Source organism: Pristiophorus japonicus, chromosome 5 (genome assembly GCF_044704955.1).
Source record: "Pristiophorus japonicus isolate sPriJap1 chromosome 5, sPriJap1.hap1, whole genome shotgun sequence".
Taxonomy (NCBI): domain Eukaryota; kingdom Metazoa; phylum Chordata; class Chondrichthyes; family Pristiophoridae; genus Pristiophorus; species Pristiophorus japonicus.
Window position 1 is genome coordinate 126,321,205 of NC_091981.1, and position 21,706 is coordinate 126,342,910.

Sequence of the window (21,706 nt, forward strand, 5' to 3'; positions counted from 1 at the left end):
GCCTGAATCATGTGCTCAAATTTCTGGAGTGGGACTTGAACCAATAAACTTTTGATCCTATTAACAGATTAACTTCTCATCAGCCTTCTGGTTTTGGGTTTAAATGTTTCCCCATGGTAAGCCAGGCTTCCTCCTCAGACCAAGCTGGCTGACTCATTTGGAAAGAGGTGACATGATGGGTCTAAGTCAGCATGGATTTGTGAAAGGGAAATCATGCTTGACAAATCTTCTGGATTTTTTTGAGGATGTTTCCAGTAGAGTGGACAAGGGAGAACCAGTTGATGTGGTGTATTTGGGCTTTCAGAAGGCTTTCGACAAGGTCCCACACAAGAGATTAATGTGCAAAGTTAAAGCACATGGGATTGGGAGTAGTGTGCTGACGTGGATTGAGAACTGGTTGGCAGACAGGAAGCAAAGAGTAGGAGTAAATGGGTACTTTTCAGAATGGCAGGCAGTGACTAGTGGGGTACCGCAAGGTTCTGTGCTGGGGCCCCAGCTGTTTACATTGTACATTAATGATTTAGACGAGGGGATTAAATGTAGTATCTGCAAATTTGCGGATGACACTAAGTTAGGTGGCAGTGAGAGCTGCAAGGAGGATGCTATGAGGCTGCAGAGTGACTTGGATAGGTTAGGTGAGTGGGCAAATGCATGGCAGATGAAGTATAATGTGGATAAATGTGAGGTTATCCACTTTGGTGGTAAAAACAGAGAGACAGACTATTATCTGAATGGTGACAGATTAGGAAAAGGGGAGGTGCAATGAGACCTGGGTGTCATGGTACATCAGTCATTGAAGGTTGGCATGCAGGTACAGCAGACGGTTAAGAAAGCAAATGGCATGTTGGCCTTCATAGCGAGGGGATTTGAGTACAGGGACAGGGAGGTGTTACTACAGTTGTACAGGGCCTTGGTGAGGCCACACCTGGAGTATTGTGTACAGTTTTGGTCTCCTAACTTGAGGAAGGACATTCTTGCTATTGAGGGAGTGCAGCGAAGGTTCACCAGACTGATTCCCGGGATGGCGGGACTGACACATCAAGAAAGATGGATCAACTGGGCTTGTATTCACTGGAGTTCGGAAGAATGAGAGAGGATCTCATAGAAACGTTTAAAATTCTGACGGGTTTAGACAGGTTAGATGCAGGAAGAATGTTCCCAATGTTGGGGAAGTCCAGAACCAGGGGTCACAGTCTAAGGATAAGGGATAAGCCATTCAGGACCGAGATGAGGAGAAACTTCTTCACCCAGAGAGTGTTGAACCTATGGAATTCTCTACCACAGAAAGTTGTTGAGGCCAATTCACTAAATATATTCAAAAAGGAGTTTGATGTAGTCCGTACTACTAGGGGGATCAAGGGGTATGGCGAGAAAGCAGGAATGGGGTACTGAAGTTGCATGTTCAGCCATGAACTCATTGAATGGTGGTGCAGGCTAGAAGGGCCGAATGGCCTACTCCTGCACCTATTTTCTATGTTTCACTTTTCATGTGTCTATATATTCCTTTCCTTTGCGTACCCAGGGGAAGGGCTATCCCTCTGTCTCCTTCCTCAATCAGCGATTCACCAGCAGGCTACCTTGTGCCTGTCCTTAGAATGGTGTGTTCAAAGAAAACATCTGCTATTCTCAAAATGAATAAGGGACATCCTGACTTAATGGGCCTGAAATTATACAGTTGATCTTTATTGTATCAATTGGAAATAAAACGGTGAATGGCAATATTCCACAAAATAATTCATCTGGCTTTAATACGTCTCATCAATATCTGTAGCCTGTGACTACATATAAAAAAACTGCATAAATTCACTTTTTTAAAATACAACACTTCTACTTTATTCACAAATCCTTTACAGCAGGATTCCCCCACCCGCCCAAAACAGGAATCTTTCAGCATGCTTGTTGTATGACGTACCTGATACCACATGCATCATATTTTCATTCTGCTAGTGTTCTTGGATTTTGCATTTTTGTCATCGATCACAGTTCAAGATTAACTCTGGTGCAGATGCATTGAAATAGTGGTGGGACTGTAGACTGGCATGGAATAAATGCATTGTGACAGTTTCCATGGTACATTCAGCTGCATGATGTAGTTCTAATAGTCACATACAACCTGGACCTTGAAAATAAACCCTTCCTGTTCATAAGTGCCATTTCATTGAAAGGATTCGATATAGTCACATGGGTTCTACTGATGAGACCCTGCACTCTTGGGAATAAAGTGAAGTGCTCTATCTTATATCAGCAGTGATATGAGACTGGTGGAGCAGTTATTTAGTATGACAGGAACAGCTTATAATAGGATGTCTAGTTTGGCTACCCAGTCGATGGCCTGAGATGCCAAGTGGATAAATGAGGTGCCTCCCGCAACAGATCTCTGAGCAGATTGATATGATCTGGGACTCATGGCCAGAATTGCATTCTTTGTTATCCCTTATTTTCCACTTGTGGAGCAGGTGGTCACATCGTCTCATGCCCTGTATGGATTTGTTTGAGCGCTGTCCACTGTTTTCAAGGGAGGTCAAAGCCAGGGACCTCTGCTGTTGGGTCAGTGATGAGGTGTTGTTTCTTTATGTTGCATGAGTCCTATGATTCCGTTCATCTGGATAGTGGGTCGATGCCAACTGCATGAATATTGGCTGCAGTTTCCCAGAATGGCCAGCGTGATTTTAAGTGCTTTTGAGGTGGGTTTTTCAAATCTTCGTGAATGGGAATTTCGATGTTGCTCATGATTTTTTCCATCTCACGGAGCAATGTGGCGTCACAGTGAAGGGTAGTTGGGGCAATGTAGGACCGCACCGAGAGCCATTCAGTTGAGCATCCCTGACACTGTCCTCGTGGTGGTGTTTAGCTGCACGTTCACAATCTGTGTGGTGACTGCAGGACCATGAGGCAGGGCTGTATTCTACAGCAGAGTAGAACTAGGGCCACTAATTCATTGTTTCCACTAATAAATTGATGCAAGGTGAAGGCAGTAGTGATTTTCATTGGCACTGGTAGGGCTGTCCCAGTCATGAATGAGGCTTGGAACTTTAACCACAGGAAACGGCACATTTCCAAGACTACTTCCCTGCCACATCCAGGCATTGCCTGTACACCCACTTCCTTGGGTGGAACTGGGTTTGCTGAAATCACCGCTGACATTGGTTAACTGGTTTCCTCATACCTTCCAAACTCATCCTCTAGTGCCCCAAGGGCAGGATACATACCCATCCCATGTTGAGGGAGGCTGTTTCTAGGCACAGGGCAACTCCCAGCTTGGTAGGCATTGATGTAAAAATCAGCAGTAAAATAACTACTGAAAGACAATGAAAGGAAGCAGTAACTTTCAAAATTCATACAAAAGCATATTTGTGGGGGACTTGCAAAAGCAAGGAACATAGTTTCAACAACGTTCTGCGGTAGCCCTTTAGCTCTTCAGCCTGTTCTCCCCTCCCACATCGGGTAATGCACCATGGCTGAAGGGCAAGCACTAGGACTGGTACCGATATTAGAACAACAGCGTCAACAACCTCCAAACAGATGGTCCCAGATTTACCAGCTGGATTTTCAAAAGTAGTTTCATGTGGTTGTAAGAGGCCTTGTAAAGATGGAATATTTCACGTTAACAATCTAATTTCATTCTTGTTGAAAATTCTGCTGTCGTGTAGCAGCTGTTTTTTCACATTGTGTTCAGACAAGAAGTTCTCAATCTAAGTTGTGATCACTCAAAATTTAATGGGGTAGAAATTCCGACCTTCCGGGCCCATACGAAGTTTCTACGGACCCGGGAAGGCATTGGAAAAGCCAGTTTTTAGCGCACAAGGTGCATGCGCTGAAAACTGGCTTTTCCGATCTTCCACAGATCAGGAGCGAGGACATTTGCTTGGACAAGATTGCGGGATTTACGCATATCTTGCCCAGCAAATGTCCTCAAAATTCTTGCACGTGAAAAAGCAGGCATTCTGACTACTTTTACAGGCGCAAGTGTTTTAAAACATACATAAACTCAATAAAATTAAATTAAATAAACACATTTTATTATTAAAAACTCTACCCATTAAGGTAAGTTTATTTTTAACCCGAATTAGAAAACTTTAAAAAAAAATTGGAAAAATACTTTTTTTCTAAGGCATTTATTAATTTAAATTTCAATTAATTTTAATTATTTGAGGTCTGTTTTTTTATTTTTTATTAGTGTGTGTTTGTTTTTTTTCCCCCCATTAATAGCAATGAGAACTCGTAGATGCAGAGTTCTCAGTGCCATTAATGGAAAAGCTGTGAAATAAGTACCTGATTGGCTGTGTAGTCACTGCATCTTCTGCGTAGGAGTGCGCTTCGCAGCGCGGGAAGAGATGGCCTCCCCTACCGGAATCCAGGGCGCCTCCCAGACCACCAGGTACTTTCGTAAAAATTCTCCGGTCGGGAGGCAATTGCTCGCGGGAAGCCTCCGACCAGAATTTCCACCCCAATGTTTCTCCAGTGCTTTTGTATCAATGTGCTAGTGGAAACAATTATTAATAATTGGTTGTTAGGTATAAGTTTTTAGAATGTCAGCACTGTAAATCTAACTGGATTTAAAAAAATCTTCAGGAGCTGACAAGTAACCCTGGAAATTCTGCATCATCACTGGAAGGGATAGAAGTGCAGCAAAGTAGGATCTCTGCTTACCACTTTGACCCCGCCCCTCATTCCTGGGTTGGGGTCTTTTGAATATTCAGATCAACGGTAAAACCTGTGGCAACACAACCAAGGTTTAGATTAGCTATGGAAAAGGACAGGGAGCAATCTAGAGTAAAAGTACTAAATTGGAGGAAGGCAAATTTCAGTGGTTAAGAACGGATCTGGCCCGGATAAATTGGAATCAAAGATTGACAGGCAAAACTGTAATCGAACAATGGGCTGCCTTTAAAGAAGAGATCATTCGGGTACAGTCGAGGTATATTCCCACGATGGGAAAAGGTAAGATAACCAAAGCCAGAGCTCCCTGGATGGCGAAAGAGAGAGTAAACCAAAGCAAAAAAAGCATATGACAGATTTCAGGTGTAGAATACGTGAGAATCAGGTTGAATATAAAAAATTCAGAGGGAAAGTGAAAAAGAAAATAAGAGATGCAAAGAGAGTATGAGAATAGATTGGCAGCTAACATAAAAGAGAATTCAAAAGTTTTCAACAGGCATATAAATAATAAACGGGTAGTAAGATAAGGAGTGGGGCTGATTAGGGACCAAAAAGGAGACCTATGCTTGTAGGCAGAGGGCATAGCTGAGGTACTAAATGAGTACTTTGCATCAGTCTTTACCAAGAAAGAAGATGCTGCCAAAGTCAGTGAAAGAGGTGATAATGGAGATACTAGATGAGATAAAAATTGATAAAGAGGATGTACTAGAAAGGCTGTCTGTACTTAAAGTTGATAAGTCACCAGGTCCAGATGGGTTGCATCCTAGGATGCTGATGGAGGTGAAAGGAGGAAATCACAGAGGTACTGGCCATAATCTTCCAATCCCTCTTGGATACAGGAGTGGTACCAGTGGACTGGAGTATTACAAATGTTACACCCTTGTTCAAAAAAAGGTGTAAGGATAAACCTAGCAACTACAGGCCAGTCAGTTTAACCTCGGTAGTGGAGAAGCTTTTAGAAACAATAATCAGGGCCAAAGTTAACAGTCACTTGGATAAGTATGGATTAATTAAAGCAAGCCAACACGGATTTGTTAAAGGAAAATCGTGTTTCACTAACTTGATCAAGTTTTTTGTGGATAGACTATAAAAGCTGAAGTTGTTCTCCACATAGCAGAGAAGGTTGAGAGGAGATTTGATAGAGGTATTCAAAATCATGAAGGGTCAAGACAGAGAAACTGTTCCCATTAGTGGAAGGGTCGAGAACCAGAGGACACAGATTTAAGGTGATTGGCAAAAGAACCAAAGGCAACATGAGGAAAAACTTTTTTATGTAGCCAGTGGTTCTGTAATGCACTGCCTAAAAGGATGGTGGAGGCAGACTCAATCGCGGCTTTCAAAAGGGAATTGGATAAGTACCTGAAGGAAAACAAATTGCAGGGCTATGGGGAAAGGGCGGTGGAGTGGGACTAGCTGAAGTGCTCTTGCAGAGAGCTAGCACAGGCTCGATGGGCTGAATGGCCTCTTTCTGTGCTGTAACTATTCTATGATTCTAAGATACCCAATCTAAAGGGGCAAAAGTCACAACAGCATCGGACTGAAGTGGACTAAATGTTTTAAATTTCTCTGAAGAGCACAGGGTTGTCCATGTAAAGGTGATCACATTTGTTCTTTTCTTTTAATTCTTGGGGCTAGAAATTTGTTATAGCCAAGAAATGGGAAATGTTTAGACTAAAAATGGTTAAATAGTGCCACCTGAAAATAGTCTCGGCTGCACGCACAATTCGTCCTCCACATTAAAATGATTGCAGTCATGATTCTTGTCTAAAAACCCAAGCTTATGGGCGTTATACTGACAAGATGAACTAATATCGGGGGCAATCTAAGCGTAAATAATGATTGCCACAGGCTTTATTCACTAAAAGGGGTGGTTCATTAACGCTGCAGCACCTCATTCTCAGCATTGTTGTGTGTGCAGCTGCCTCAACAACCAAAGAAGGACAAGGAGAGGTAGCTCTTAATTACAAATCCTGATGGCAGATTACCGCCCCAGGGAGAGAACCCAGAAGCTTTCCAGTGAAGCTTTGGATGCATTGGTTTTAGCAATGGAGAGGAGTCTTGTACCCGCCAATTGGCAGGAGGCCCTCGCCACAAGTCTGCCAGACTATGTCAAGAGAGGCAGCACACCACCTCACGGAAAGTACTGTGGCTCCCAGGACCCATACCCAGTGCAGGAAGAAGTTTAATGACCTCACACAGGTGGTGAGGGTGAGTGAAGGCTTCAACAAATGCTGCATACCATCATCTGTACCACAAGCTTTACACACTGCTCAATGCACCACACCCCCAGCACTCACCCACCAACAATCTACCTAGCAACAATCACATCCACATCTCACACACAATGACCGCTATTTAACTATGGCGGGCACAAGGGTCATTAGTTATTAGAATTCATGTGCTCAGTGTGATATGTTCATAGATACATTTATTAAGTGTGTTTGGAATAGTTTGTGGTCTCTCTCATTTTACCTTTGCGCCTAGGAGGACACTGCGATACGGCGTGAGACAGGGATTGTATGATGGGTATGTAGTGAGCTATGAGAATCTGGGGTTTCATTCATGTGAATAGGAGTCTGATGAGCCAGTCACCAACAGCCCATCCTGAGGTCAATTGTTTCGCTACCTCCGCTCTCCCCATCGGGGTTTTAAGGCACAGAAAAAGATTACTCTGGCCCGATTAGGCATAGGTCCCATTGGGCCTAGCCAAAGCAAGATGGACAGAATTCCCAAGGTAACCACTGCCAGCTATGCTCCCATTGTGTCAGTGCTGGTTGAAAAAGAGCTACCCAGCCTAATCTCACTTTCCAGCTCTTGGTCCATAGCCCTGTAGGTTACAGCTCTTTAAGTGCACATCCAAGCACTTTTTAAATATGATATGGGTTTCTGCCCCCACCACCCTCTGCGTGAAGAAATGTTTCCTCATCTCCCTTTTACCAACTACTTTAAATCTATGCCACCTGGTTATTGACCCCTCTGCTAAAGGTAGTAGGTCCTTCCTATCTCCTCTACCTACCATAGTGGGGACAGATTTAAGAAGCGCTCACCTAGGAACAGAAGTAGGCCATTCAGCCCCTTGAGCCTGTTCCACCATTCAAGTAGATCATGGCTGATCTGTACCTTAACTCCATCTATCTACCTTACATAAGAAATAGGAACAGGAGTAGGCCATACGGCCCCTCAAGCCTGCTCCGCCATTCAATAAGATCTTGACTGATCTGATCATGGACTCAGCTCCACCTCCCTGCCTGCTCCCCATAATCCCTTATCCCCTTATCATTTAAGAAACTGTCTATTTCTGTCTTAAATTTATTAAATGTCCCAGCTTCCACAGCTCTCTGAGGAAGCGAATTCCAAAAACCACAACCCTCTGACAGAAGAAATTTCTCCTCATCTCAGTTTTAAATGGGCGGCCCCTTATTCTAAGATCATGCCCTAAAGTTCTAGTCTCCCTTATCAGTGGAAACACCCTCTCTGCATCCACCTTGTCAAGACCCCTCATAATCTTAGACGTTTCGATAAGATCATCTCTCATTCTTCTGAATTCCAATGAGTAGAGGCCCAACCTACTCAACCTTTCCTCATAAGTCAACTCCCTCATCCCCGGAATCAATCTAGTGAACCTTCTTTGAACTGCCTCCAAAGCAAGTATATCCTTTCATAAATATGGAAACCAAAACTGCACGCAGTATTCCAGGTGTAGCCTCACCAATACCCTGTATAGCTGTAGCAAGACTTCCCTGCTTTTATACTCCATCCCCTTTGCAATAAAGATCAAGATTCAATTGGCCTTCCTGATCACTTGCTGTACCTGCATACTATCCTTTTGTGTTTCATGCACAAGTACCCCCAGGCCCCGCTGTACTGCAGCACTTTGCAATCTTTCTTCATTTAAATAATAAATGGTTCTTTGATTTTTTTTTGCCAAAGTGCATGACCTCACACTTTCCAACTATGATATATTCACAGAGCACAAGCACACACAGCTTCCAACATGGCAGGCAGCTCTCTCTCGGAAGCCTCCGGAATCTGCCTGGTTCTGTTTATTATTAACTGCAGTTGCAGTACACAATACGTCCACATCCACAGTGTGGAGCTACAAACATTACAAGCTTACAGACATTACACTTCTCCCTCCTTAATGAAGAAGTTATTATAACAAACATCATGTTTATACATAACACACGGTATAAACTTATTTTTTTTCCATATTTACAAACTTAACTTTACCGCTTGTTTTCTGTTTCGAAGGGATACCTTCGCTCTCGAACAGAACCTTCCAAACATGTTGTCAAATCTAAACTCATTCGAGGCTCATCCTGAGGAACGTTTTCCTCCACGGAACTTCCTTGATTTTCATTTGAACTCACTCTAACTTTAGGCTCTTTGTTTTCCTGACTCAGACTCAGACTTTCATTCTGATTCTCTCCTGGATTTGTTTCCAGTACATTGGATTTAGGATTTGATACTGGTATATCAAAACTATCTGATGAGTCAGAAATAATTGAATCATTCCCACCTTCAACTCCTTCCATGTCTGTAGGTAAAATATGATCGCTATCAATAAACCTAACCTGTCCATTATCAAACATCTTTACCAAATATGTGCGAGGACCACATATCTTCACCACTCTCTTCCTGGTAACCACTTTAACCATTTATGGTGGTGGTTCTTCACTCTTACCTTCTGGTTTAATTTCACACTTCTCTCTTTTACTTTACCTCTATCATGATTCTCTTTCTGTCTTAATTGTGTCTCTTTTACGGACTGTGCCAAATTTGGTTTTAACAACGAGAATCTGGTTCATGGCTGTCGTTTGAGAAACAACTAATACCAGTAGTTGTATGAAGAGTATTTCGATATGTAATCAATCAAACAATTAGCCAATTTGTGATCCAATGACAACTGTCGTTTCCTTGGATTTGAATCTAACATTTGTTTTATGAGGGCACGTTTTACAATTTGTACAGTGCGCTCCGCTGCACCATTCGAAGCAGGATGGTATGGTGGAACCTTGGTATGTTTCATACTATTTTTGCTCGTGAATTGTGCCCATTCTTCTGAACGAAATTGTGGTCCATTATCCGAAACAATCTCTTCAGGGAGGCCAAATGAAGAAAATAATTTTTGCAAAATGTCCAATGTTTTACTTGTTGTTATTTTCCACATTGGAAACACCTCAACCCACTTCGAATGGCTATCAATCACAATGAACAATTGTTGTCTTTCTAACTCAGCAAAATCAATATGTAGCCTTTGCCACACCCTGGGAGGCCATTTCCATGGCTGTAATGGTACTGGTGGTGGTTGCTTGCTTACCGATTGACATGTCGTACACTGACTCACGATGTACTCTATATCTTTATCAAGACCTGGCCACCATAAATAACTGCGTGCAAAACTCTTGGTCAAGCACATTCCCAGGTGCTGGTCATGGAGGTCTCCTAATAATTTGGACCTGAATTTATTTGGTATAACCACGCTTGCACCCCACATGATACAATCTTTATCTACTGATAATTCATTCCTACGAATGAAGAATGGATGTGCATCTTTGTCTGTTACCTGGTTTGGCCAATCATTTGCAATATACTCATACACCTTTGACATCACTGGGTCACATTTGGTTGCTCTACCAATCTCTTCAGCAGTGGCTGGCAGTTCATCAATGTATGAAAAAGAAAACACTTCTTCCCTATCAGGTGTAACTTGTGATGGGGAAGGCAACCTAGACATTGCATCAGCATTACTGTGATCAGCTGATCGTCTGTATTCAATATCAGATGAATATGCTGACAAAATCAAAGCCCATTTCTGCATTCGGGCTGCAGCTAATGTTGGAACTGGGGACTTTGGATGGAGGATTGCTGTTAGGAGCTTATGGTCCGTAACGATGGTAAACTTATGACCATACAAGTATTTGTGAAACTTCTTGACCCCAAAAATTAATGCCAAAGCTTCCCTTTCAATTTGCGCATAATTACTCACTGGCACTGAGAGTGCGTGAAGCAAAAGAAATTGGTCTCTCCTCCCCATTTCGTGATAGATGAGGGATCACTGCCCCAACTCCATACGGAGAGGCATCACATGCTAGCTTAATCTCCTTAGATATGCCATAGTGAACTAACTTGGTGCTCCCTACCAATTTGCTTTTACATTCCTTGACTGCTGTATCGTATTCTTTTGACCACTTCCAATGGACCTGTTTTTTCAAAAGTTCATTCAGTGGAAGTAATACTGTAGCCAAATTTGGTAGGAACTTCCCATAATAGTTCAAAAGACCCAAGAATGAATGAAGTTCAGTGACATTCCTGGGAGTGGGTTCATTTCTGATCGCATCCAATTTTTCCATGGTTGGATGTAAACCATCTTTGTATACTCTGTACCCTAAGTACTCCACTGAGTTTTTAAATAACTCACACTTATGAGCAGACACTCATACTCTGTGTTTCTCTAGCCGTTTGACAACTTCATTCAATATGTTATGAATTTGCCTATTTGGTGCTGAAATTAGTATGTCATCCAAATAACATACTACCCCTTCAATACCTTGCAAAATCTGGTTCATCACCCCTTGGAATATGGCAAGGGCGGAAGACACTCCAAACGGTAACCTATTAAATTGATATAGGCCTAGATGAGTATTTATAGTCAAACATGATTTGGACTCCTCATCTAGTTCAAGCTGTAAGTAGGCATTCGTAAGATCCAGTTTTGAGAAGATCTGACCACCTGTCAGTGTTGTGAACAAATCTTCTATATTCGGCAATATATTGGGAACATTACCCTCTAGAACCTGGTTTACGGTTATTTTATAATCACCACACAATCTTATCTTACCATCGGACTTGGGTACAACAACAATGGGTGTAGCCCAATTACATCGATCTACCTTACAAATAATGTTCTCAGTCTCTAGTCTTTTGAGTTCTTGCTCAACTTTCTCCTTGAGTGCATATGGTACGGAATGTGGCTTGTAGTAAACCGATCTAGCATCCTTCTGTACCCTGACACTCGCCTTAAAGCCTTGGATTGGACTGCCCGTTTTGCAGAACACCTTTGGATACTTCTTGATAACCTCATAAGTTGATGAAAATCTCGCTTTCACACAGAAAATCTTACTCCAATCCAGCTTTAGTGAGCTCAACCAATTTCTTCCTAGTAAGGCAGACTTGTCTCCTTTCTCTACTATTAGAGGCAAGTTCTGAAATTGATCTTTATATTTCACCGGTACGGTGATACGACCTACCACAGGAATTTTCTCTCCAGAGTAGCCTCGCAGCTCTATCTTGGATTTCTCCAGTTGGAAATCACGCAATTTGTCGAGGTATAGTGACTCCGGTACTACACTCACAGATGCAGCCGTCAATTTCCATTGGTATCTTGAATCCCGCAACATCTATGTGGATTTTGATGCTTTCCAAATCGCTGTCCGTTAACCTCGTGCTCCTGATGACATGTAACTCTAACATCTCCTCGTCCTGTTGTTGTTCTTCCATGCTATGTAGTCTCTTGGGATTTCTACTCATAGCTTTGAACACTGGACTCATAGCTTTAAAAACTGGTTTACCCTTCAGTCGGCATGCCTTCGCAAGATGCCCAGTCTTCCTGCAGAAGAAACACTCTGCCTTCACATATGGACAACTTTGAGCAATGTGTTGTCCCAGGCACCTATAGCACGACTTCGACGCTCTGTTATAATTTCCAGTTTCTGAGACTTTGAGCCCCCACCGTCTTTTACTTTGAATCTGCAGGTGATTTACCTCGGTTGACTGACGACCGTAATTATTATTTAATTCTCAGGAATATTGTTTGGCCATGCCCATCGACCTTTCTGTCTGACAAGCAATCTCAAAAGTCAAGTCATCCGTAGTCAATAACTTCCTTCTGATCGCATCATTTTTCACCCCACAAACGATCCCGTAATGCTCAGTTTTGAAAGTTCCCAAAATTACAGTGCATTACTAGCTTTTTTTAATGCTACGATGTAATCACTGATACTTTCATCAGCCTTTTGATTCCGAATCCCAAAACGATAGCTTTCAGCAATTTCTAATGGTTTGGGGTTATAGTGCTGCTCCAGCTTCGTTAAAATCTCTTTCAGCTCTGTATCCTTTGGCTCGTCAGGCACAAGCAGATTTACAGGGGTTTCGTACAATGCCGGACCCGTCTCCGATAAAAAGATCGCTTTCTTACGTTCCAACACAGCCCGGTTCTGGACTGCATTGTCTGGAATTTCGATTATGTTATTTGCAGTGAAATACATTTCTATCCGATCCACATAGGCTTTAAAACGTTCCCGGTCATGTCTCTATTTCCCCAAATGTCCGATTACACCTGCCATCTTAACCTCTAGCTGTTCTCACCGTGTGCTGTATTTTACCTCGGATTTTGTAGCTTTTTCCAAAGACAGAAACGTCGAAAGTCTCTCTGTCGGCTGGCCGAATCCTTCATCAACCAAATTTAAGCTTTAAATCATCCGAAAAATCCCATCTCATCGCCAAATGTGATATTTTCACAGAGCACAAACACACACAGCTTCCAACATGGCAGGCAGCTCTCTCTTGGAAGCCTCCAGAATCTGCCTGACTCTGTTTATTATTATCTCTGCAGTTGCAGTACACAATACGTCCACATCCACAGTGTGGAGCTACAAACATTACAAGCTTAAAGACATTACACCAACATTATACTCCATCTGCCAAATTTTTGCCCACTCTCTTAGCCTGTCTATGTTCTTTTGCAGATTGTTTGTGTCCTCACACATTGCTTTTCCTCCCATCTTTGTATCATCAGCAAACTTGGCTACGTTACACTCAGTCCCTTCTTCCAAGTCATTAATATAGATTGCAAATAGTTGGGGTCCCAGCATTGAGCCCTGCAGCACCCCACTAGTTACTGGTTGCCAACCAGAGAATGAACCATTTATCCCAACTCTGTTTTCTGTTAGTTAGCCAATCCTCTATCCATGCTAATATATTACCCCCAACCCTGTGAACCTTTATCTTGTGCAGTAACCTTTTATGTGGCGCCTTGGATCTATAATCCTTAATGCCCTTGTATAGTAAAAAATCTATCAATTTCACTTTTGAAATTTTCAATTCACCGAGCCTCAACAGCATTTTGGGCTAGAGTTCCAGATTTCCATTACCTATGTGAAGAAGTGCTTCCTGACATCATCCCTGAACGGACTAGCTCTAATTTTAAGATTATGCCTCCTTGTTCTGGATTTCTCCCACCAGAGGAAATAGTTTCTCTCTACTCCTTTAATCATCTTAAACACCTCAATAATATCAACCCTTAATCTTCTAGATTCAAAGGAATATAAGCCTAGTCTATGCAACCTGTCTTCATAATGTAACCCAGTATCACTCTGGTGAATCTGCACTACACCTTCTCCAAGCCCAATATATCCTTCTTGAGGTATGATACCCAGAATTGAATGTAGCACTCCAAATTAGATCTAACCAGAGCTTTATATAACTGTAACATAACTTCCAACTCAAAGGCTAACATTCAATTAGCCTTTAATTTACTTTTTGTGCCTGCCCACTAGCTTTTAGTGATTTCTGTACTTGGACCCCTAAATCGCTCTGCTCCTCCACAGTTCCTAGCTTCTTACCATTTAGACAATACTCTGATTTATCTTTCTTACGTCCTAAGTGGATGACTTCACACTTCCCCACCTGAACTCAATCTGCCAGTTTTGCCCACTCAATTTGTCCCTGTGCAACTTTCTGCTTTCATCTATACTATCTATTGTGCTACTGAGAAACCTCCACTAGACTGGGTAAGTTGCAAGCATGAGAAACCCAGCAGATCCAAGTTCTGACCCAAAATGCACCACCCCGCAAGACTCATGTTTTCCCTCCCAACTAGCATTTCTATCCTACGGCGTTATCTCGTTGCCAGTTGTTATATCTTAAATAAAGCAATGTAACTGAGTACTTTAGACGTAAGTGTGACCTGAGTCTATTTATTCTAACTCCAGAGTGGAGGTACAGCATGGGAGACCTGCTTATATACTGTGCTCCCAAGAGATGCTGGAATCCCTTGGGACTCCAACAGATGGCGGCGGTAGAATGCTTGTTACATAGTGTTGCATACATAACATCACTCCCTCCCAAAGTCAATAAGTACACTTATTTACAGGGTGAGACGATCTGGGGCTTTCCACTTCCGAGTTGATCATCTCGGTACAAATGCAGGTGTGGGTGAGTTGCCTGGGCCATCGCTGGGCTGCTGTGCAGCTGGCCGTGCTGGGCTGCTGGGGATGATGAGTTCTGCTTCGTGGTCAACCGTGATGTCGTTTGCCACTTGTGTGTGTCGGAGGGTCGAAGTTGGTGGTGTCCTCTTCAGGTTCCTTGTGGCAATCTGTGAATCACAGTTTGGTTTGGTCCAAATGCTTTCTGCAAGTTAGTCCATTTGCGAGTTTGACCTGAAACACACTACTCCCTTCTTTGGCTATGATAGTGCCAGCAAGCCATTTGGGACCAGGTCCATAGTTGAGTAGAAATACAGGGTCATTGACTTCAATATCGCGTGACAAATTTGCGCGATCATGGTACCTGCTTTGTTGATGCCGCCTGCCCTAGACATGATCATGGAGAGCAGGGTGGACGAGAGAGAGCCTAGTTTTGAGCGCCCTTTTAATGAGCAGCTCGGCTGGGGAAACCCCGGTGAGCAAATGGGGTCTAGTGCGGTAGCTGAGCAGGACTTAGGACAAACAGGTCTGCAGGGAGCCTTCCGACACGCGTTTCAAGCTTTGCTTGATGGTTTGGACTGTCTGTTCTGCTTGGCTGTTGGATGCGGGCTTGAGTGGGGCAGATGTGACATGCTTGATCCCATTGCGGGTCATGAATTCCTTAAATTCAGCGCTGGTGAAACAATGGCCCATTGCCGCTGACAATGACATCAGGCAGGCTGTGTGTGGCAAACATGGCTCGTAGGTTTTCGATGGTGGCAGCGGACATTCTCACAGACATTATCACACACTCAATGCATTTTGAATAAGCATCCACAACAACCAAGAACATTTGCCTAGGAACGGGCCAGCGAAGTCAACTTGGATCCTAGACCACGGTTTGGAGGGCCATGGCCACAAACTTAGCGGTGCCTCCCTGGGTGCATTGCTCAGTTGAGAGCAAGTGTTGCATTGGCGCATGCAAGACTCCAAATCTGAGTCAATGCCGGGCCACCACACATGGGATCTGTCTATAGCTTTCATCATTACTATGCCTGGGTGGGTGCTGTGTAGGTCGCGTATGAACGTTTCCCTGTCCTTCTTGGGCAAAGCCACGCGATTACCCCACAAAAGACAGTCTGCCTGTATTTCGTCTTTATGCCGCTGGAACGGCTTGATCTCTTCATGCATCTCCGCTGGAACGCTGGACCAGCTCCCATGGAGGATACCGTTTTTTTTACAAGGGTCAGTAAAGGATCCTGGCTGGTCCAGGTCCTGATCTGGCGGGCCGTAACGGGTGACTTTTCGTTTTCAACTGCATCCATCACCAAGAGCAAGTCTGCAGGCTGTGCCATTTCCACCCCGGTGGTGGGCAATGGTAGCCGACTGAGGGCATCAGCACAGTGTGCCTGGCCTGTGGCAAATTATATAGTTATATGCAGACAGCGTGAGCGCCCATCTTTCGATGCAAGCAGAGGCATTGATATTGATACCTTTGCTCTCTGAAAATAGTGATATGAGTGGCTTATGGTCAGTTTCTAATTCGAACTTAAGCCCAAACAGATGCATTTTTTTTACCCCGTATACGAATGCCAGAGCTTCTTTTTCGATCATGCTGTTGTTACACTCATAATAAACGGTCAGACTGAGTACTGTGTGTAATGAGCAAGTGTGACCTTAGCTCCTTTATTAAGGTTCTAGAGTGCAGGTACCTCATGGGTGGCCTGTTTATATACTGTGCTCCCAAGGGATGCTAGGATCCCTTGGGACTCCAACAGGTAGGCCCTCTGGTGGACAGGTGTGATGCAGGTTACAAGGGGTTAAATACATAACAGCTGTCGGCCCTTTCGGCCTTGGATAAGCTCCTGGACGCAAAAGCGACCAGTTGCAATGTTCCCGACTCGTTAGCTTGTTGTAACACACACCCAACCCTGTACGAAGACGCATCGCAAGCTAGCACTAAACGTTTACATGGATCATACAAAACAAGCAGTTTGTTGGAACATAACAGATTTGGGGCTTTCTCAAAAGCTGTCTCGTGATTTCCCTCATACCCAGTCATCTTCCTTGCGTAGCAACATATGTAGAAGTTCTAGCAAGGTGCTTAACCCGGGTAGGCAATTAACCAAAATAATTGAGGAGTCCCTGGAACGACCGCAACTCCATCACGTTCTGTGGTCTCGGCGCGTTCTTGATGGCCTCTGTCTTGGCGTCGGTGGATCTGATGCCGTCTGCCGCGATTCTTCTCTCTAAGAACTCGACCTCTGCGCCAGGAAAACACACTTCAAGCGTTTCAACCTGAGTCCCACATGATCTAGCCGACTTACAACCTCTTCCAGGTTCTTCAAGTGTTCGATGGTGTCCCGACCTGTGATCAATATGTCGTCCTGGAAAACCACAGTGAGCGGAACCGACTTTAGCAGACTCTCCATGTTCCTTTGAAAAATAGTCGCGGCCGATCGAATCCCAAACAGGCATCTATTGTAGATGAACAGACCTTTGTGCATGTTGATGCAGGTGAGGCCTTTTGAAGATTCCGCCAGCTCCTGCGTCATGTAGGCCGAGGTCAGGTCCAACTTTGTGAACGTCTTTCCTCCTACCAGCGTCACAAATAGGTCGTCTGCCTTGGGTTGCGGGTACTGGTCCTGCAGCGAAAAACGGTTAATCGTTACTTTATAGTCCCCACAAATTCTGACCATGCCATCGCCCTTGGGAACTGGAACAATCGGACTGGCCCACTCATTGAACTCCACCGGCGCGATGATGCCCTTTCGTTGCAGCCTGTCCAGCTCAATCTCCACTTTCTCTCGCATCATATATGGCACCGCCCGTGCCTTGTGGTGGATGGGTCGTGTACCGGGAACCAAGTGGATTTGCACCTTCGCACCCGAGAAACTTCCGATGCCTGGCTCAAACAACGACGGAAACTTGCTCAGAATCTGGGCACATGAGGCGTCGTCAATGGACGAAAGCACTAGGATGTCGTCCCAGTTCCACGGATTTTTTCCAGCCAGCTTCTGCCGAACAGTGTGGAGCCATCTCCTGGTACAATCCATAGTGGTAGTTCGTGCACTGTTCCATCATAGGAGCCTTTTACTGCTGTGCTACCAATTACAGGGATCAGCTCTTTAGTGTAATTCTCAGCTTGGTATGAATAGGGCTCAGCTTGGGCCTGTGTGCCTGTTGCACCACAGCCTGTCGAAGATCTTTTTACTCATGATAGACTGACTCGCACCCGTGTTCAATTCCATGGATACTGGAATTCCGTTCAGTTCAACTTTTAACATGATCGGTGGACATTACGTGGTGACGATGTGTACAATGTACACTTCTGCCTCCTCGGTTTGAGTCTCTAGTTCTGTTTGATCCGCCATAGATCGGTCTTCCTCTGCAACATGGTGGTTTTTAGGGTTTGCAGCTAGTCTGCACATTCGCTGGAGGTGTTCCATTGTTCCACAGTCTTTGCACGTATAGTGTTTGAAACAGCATTGATGGGCTCGATGATTGCCTCCGCTTGATGGCGGACTCTGGGTCATCTGAGATCGTGCAGTTAGTGGCGTGTACGTTCTGCCATATGCATTCCTGCCTGAAAACGCGTTACTTTGTGTACAGTACTTGCCGAAACATCTTTATGCTGCGAAATTTGTTTGGTGTTATCCCTGGTAGACATAAATACCTGGGCTATCGTTATGGCTTTGCTCAGGTTCGGTGTTTCAACAGTCAATAGTTTGCGAAGGATAACCTCATGGCCAATGCCAAGCACAAAAAAGTCTTTTAGCATTTGCTCCAGGAATCCATCGAATTTACACTGTCCTGCAAGGTGTCTTAGTTTGGCGACATAGCTCGCCATTTCCTGGCCTTCAGACCATTGACATGTGTAAAATCACTACCTTGCCATCAGAATGGTCTCCTTCCGGTTTAGGTGCTCCCGGACCAGTGTACACAGTTCTTCATAGGATTTGGTTGTTGGTTTCACTGGCACAAGATTATTCTTCATGAGGTCATAGGTTGTTGTCCTGCAAACGGTGAGGAGGATCACTTTTTGTTTGGCAGCGTTCACACTCCCTTCCAGCTCATTGGCCACAAAGTATTGGTCGAGTCGCTCCACGAAGGCCTCCCAATCGTCCCCTTCTGAGAATTTCTCCAGGATGCCAACAGTCCTCTGCACTCTCTGCATGGTTCATTATCTCGTCACCAGTTGTTATGTCTTAAAAAAAGCAATGTAACTGAGTACTGTAGACATGAGTAAGTGTGACCTTAGTCTCTTTATTCTAACTCCAGAGTGCAGGTACAGCATAGGATGCCTGCTTATATACCATGCTCCTAAGGGATGCTGGGATCCCTTGGGACTCCAACAGATACACCCCCCGGTGGCAGTAGAATGCTGGTTACATAGTGTTGCATACATAACAATCACCACATTCTCTCCCCTCATTTCTACTCTCCTGGACAATAACGATAAAGCATTCTACAGGCGCCAGTTGGAGCCGAGGTACAGATCAGCCATGATATAATTGATTGATAGAACAGGCTTGAGGAGCTGAAAGAAACAGAAGTGGACCAATGTTTCTACCTATTTTCCACCAGCAGCCCACCATACATCATTAAGTGTCCATTATTCTTCATTATCAAATCCCTCTGTCATGTATGTAACCTTCATATAACTGTAACCTTCATAACAACACTGCATACTGTATACACCTAACAAATGCACACCTTGACCACAGGGGGTGAACTTGTGAGAGACACTTCTCACCTGGTCATCCAGGTATATAAAGGGAGGTCCCATGCAGGGTCATCACTTCTTGGTCCTGTGAATAAAGGTTCAGGTCACAGAGTGACCTTGTCTGCAGAATGTGCCTCGTGTGAATTTATAGTAGTGTGTAAGGACACTACATTTGGCGACGAGAAACAGGAATCAACGATTCACGAGAATGGCCACCGGTAGCACAGAGGAATGGTACTGTGTTGGTGAGGACTGGGACGATTTCATTGAGAGGCTCCAGCAGAGCTTTGTCACGAAGGACTGGCTGGGAGGTGCAGCAGCTGACAAGCGGAGGGCGCATCTACTGACCAGCTGTGGACCTAAGACGTACGCGCTGATGAAAGACCTGCTCGCACCCGAGAAGCAGGCGGATAAAACCTTTGAAGAGCTCAGCAAACTGATCAGTGAGCACCTCAAACCAGTGAGCAATATACACATGGCCCGACAATGATTCTATACACACCAACGTCGGGAAGGACAGAGCATACCGGACTTCGTTGCGGACCTTCAGCACTTGGCCAGCCTCTGTAAGTTCACAGACGCCTGCAGGGGGGAGATGTTAAGGGATTTCTTTATTGAGGGCATTGGTCATGCCGGGATTTTCAGAAAGGTAATTGAGACCAAGGACTTGACCTTGGAAGCGGTAGCGTTGATGGCTCAGACCTTCATGGCAGGGGAGGAGGAAACCAAGATAATATACGCGCACAACTCTGCTTCCATGGATCAGGGAGTTAACATTGTAAACGCGACTCAGAATCCCGTAGGCAGGCAAGGGCAATTCGACACCATCCAGACAGCAACAGATTCTAGGGTGGGTCCTCAACAGAGACAATGGCAGGTTGAACGGACATTTACGCCATCACGGTGGACAATGCGTCCCAGGATGGGGTCATTGACACCCATTAACAGAGTGCTCAAGAGTAATCAAAGAGACAATCAGAGAGGAATGCCTGGTAACAGCCCTTTTGTTCACAACGATCTCAGCTCATGCTGGAGGTGCGGGGGGACAGACATACTGCAAAAACCTATAGGTTTCAACAATTTATCTGTAGAAATTGTAACTTCAGTGGACATTTAGCCAGAATGTGCAGGAAGCCCGCAGCGAGGCTAATTTACAAGACAGATGAACCAGAAGAGGGGTCTGCAAGGCAGGTTGATGCTTGGGACAAAGCAATGGACTCTGAAGTTCAGCGGGTTCATGTGGCAAACATCCACAGCTCATATACCAAAACGCCACCTATGATGATGAAAGTCCTATTAAACGGCAACCCGGTACGCATGGAGCTGGACACAGGGGGCAGCCAGTCACTTATGAGTGTCCAACAATTCGAGAAACTATGGCTACTCAGAGCTAGCAGACCCAAACTAGAATGCATTGACACGCAATTACGGAAGTACATCAAAGAGATCATCCCAGTGCTAGGCAGTGCAATGTTGGTGGTCACACATAATGGATCAGAGAACCGGCTGCCAATCTGGATTGTCCCAGGAAATGGTCCCACGCTTTTGGGGAGGAGCTGGCTAGCCGAGATGAACTGGAAATGGGGGGGATGTGCACTCCATTTCATCTGTGGAGCGAAGTTCTTGCTCACAGGTCCTACAGAAATTTGAGTCACTATTTCAACCTGGTGTCAGGGCTTTCAAAGGTACCAAAGTAGTGATATGCATCACCCCGGACGCCAGACCAGTGCACCACAAAGCCAAGCTGTGCCGTATGTGATGCGGGAGAAAATTGAGAGTGAGTTGGACAGGTTTCTAAGAGAGGGCATAATTTCGCCTGTTCAATTCAGCAACTGGGCAAGCCCCATCGTCCCTGTCCTAAAAATGGATGGCTCGGTCAGGATCTGTGGCGACTACAAGGCAACTATCAACCAAGTGTCACTACAAGACCAATACCCGCCTCCGAGAGCGAAGGATCTTTTTGCCACGCTGGCAGGCGGCAAGCTGTTCGCCAAGTTGGACCTCACTTCAGCCTACATGACCCAGGAACTGGCCGAAGAATCCAAGCTACTGACCACCATCACCACGCACAAGGGGCTGTTTGTCTACAACAGGTGTCCGTTTGGCATTCGATCAGCAGCCGCTATCTTTCAAAGGA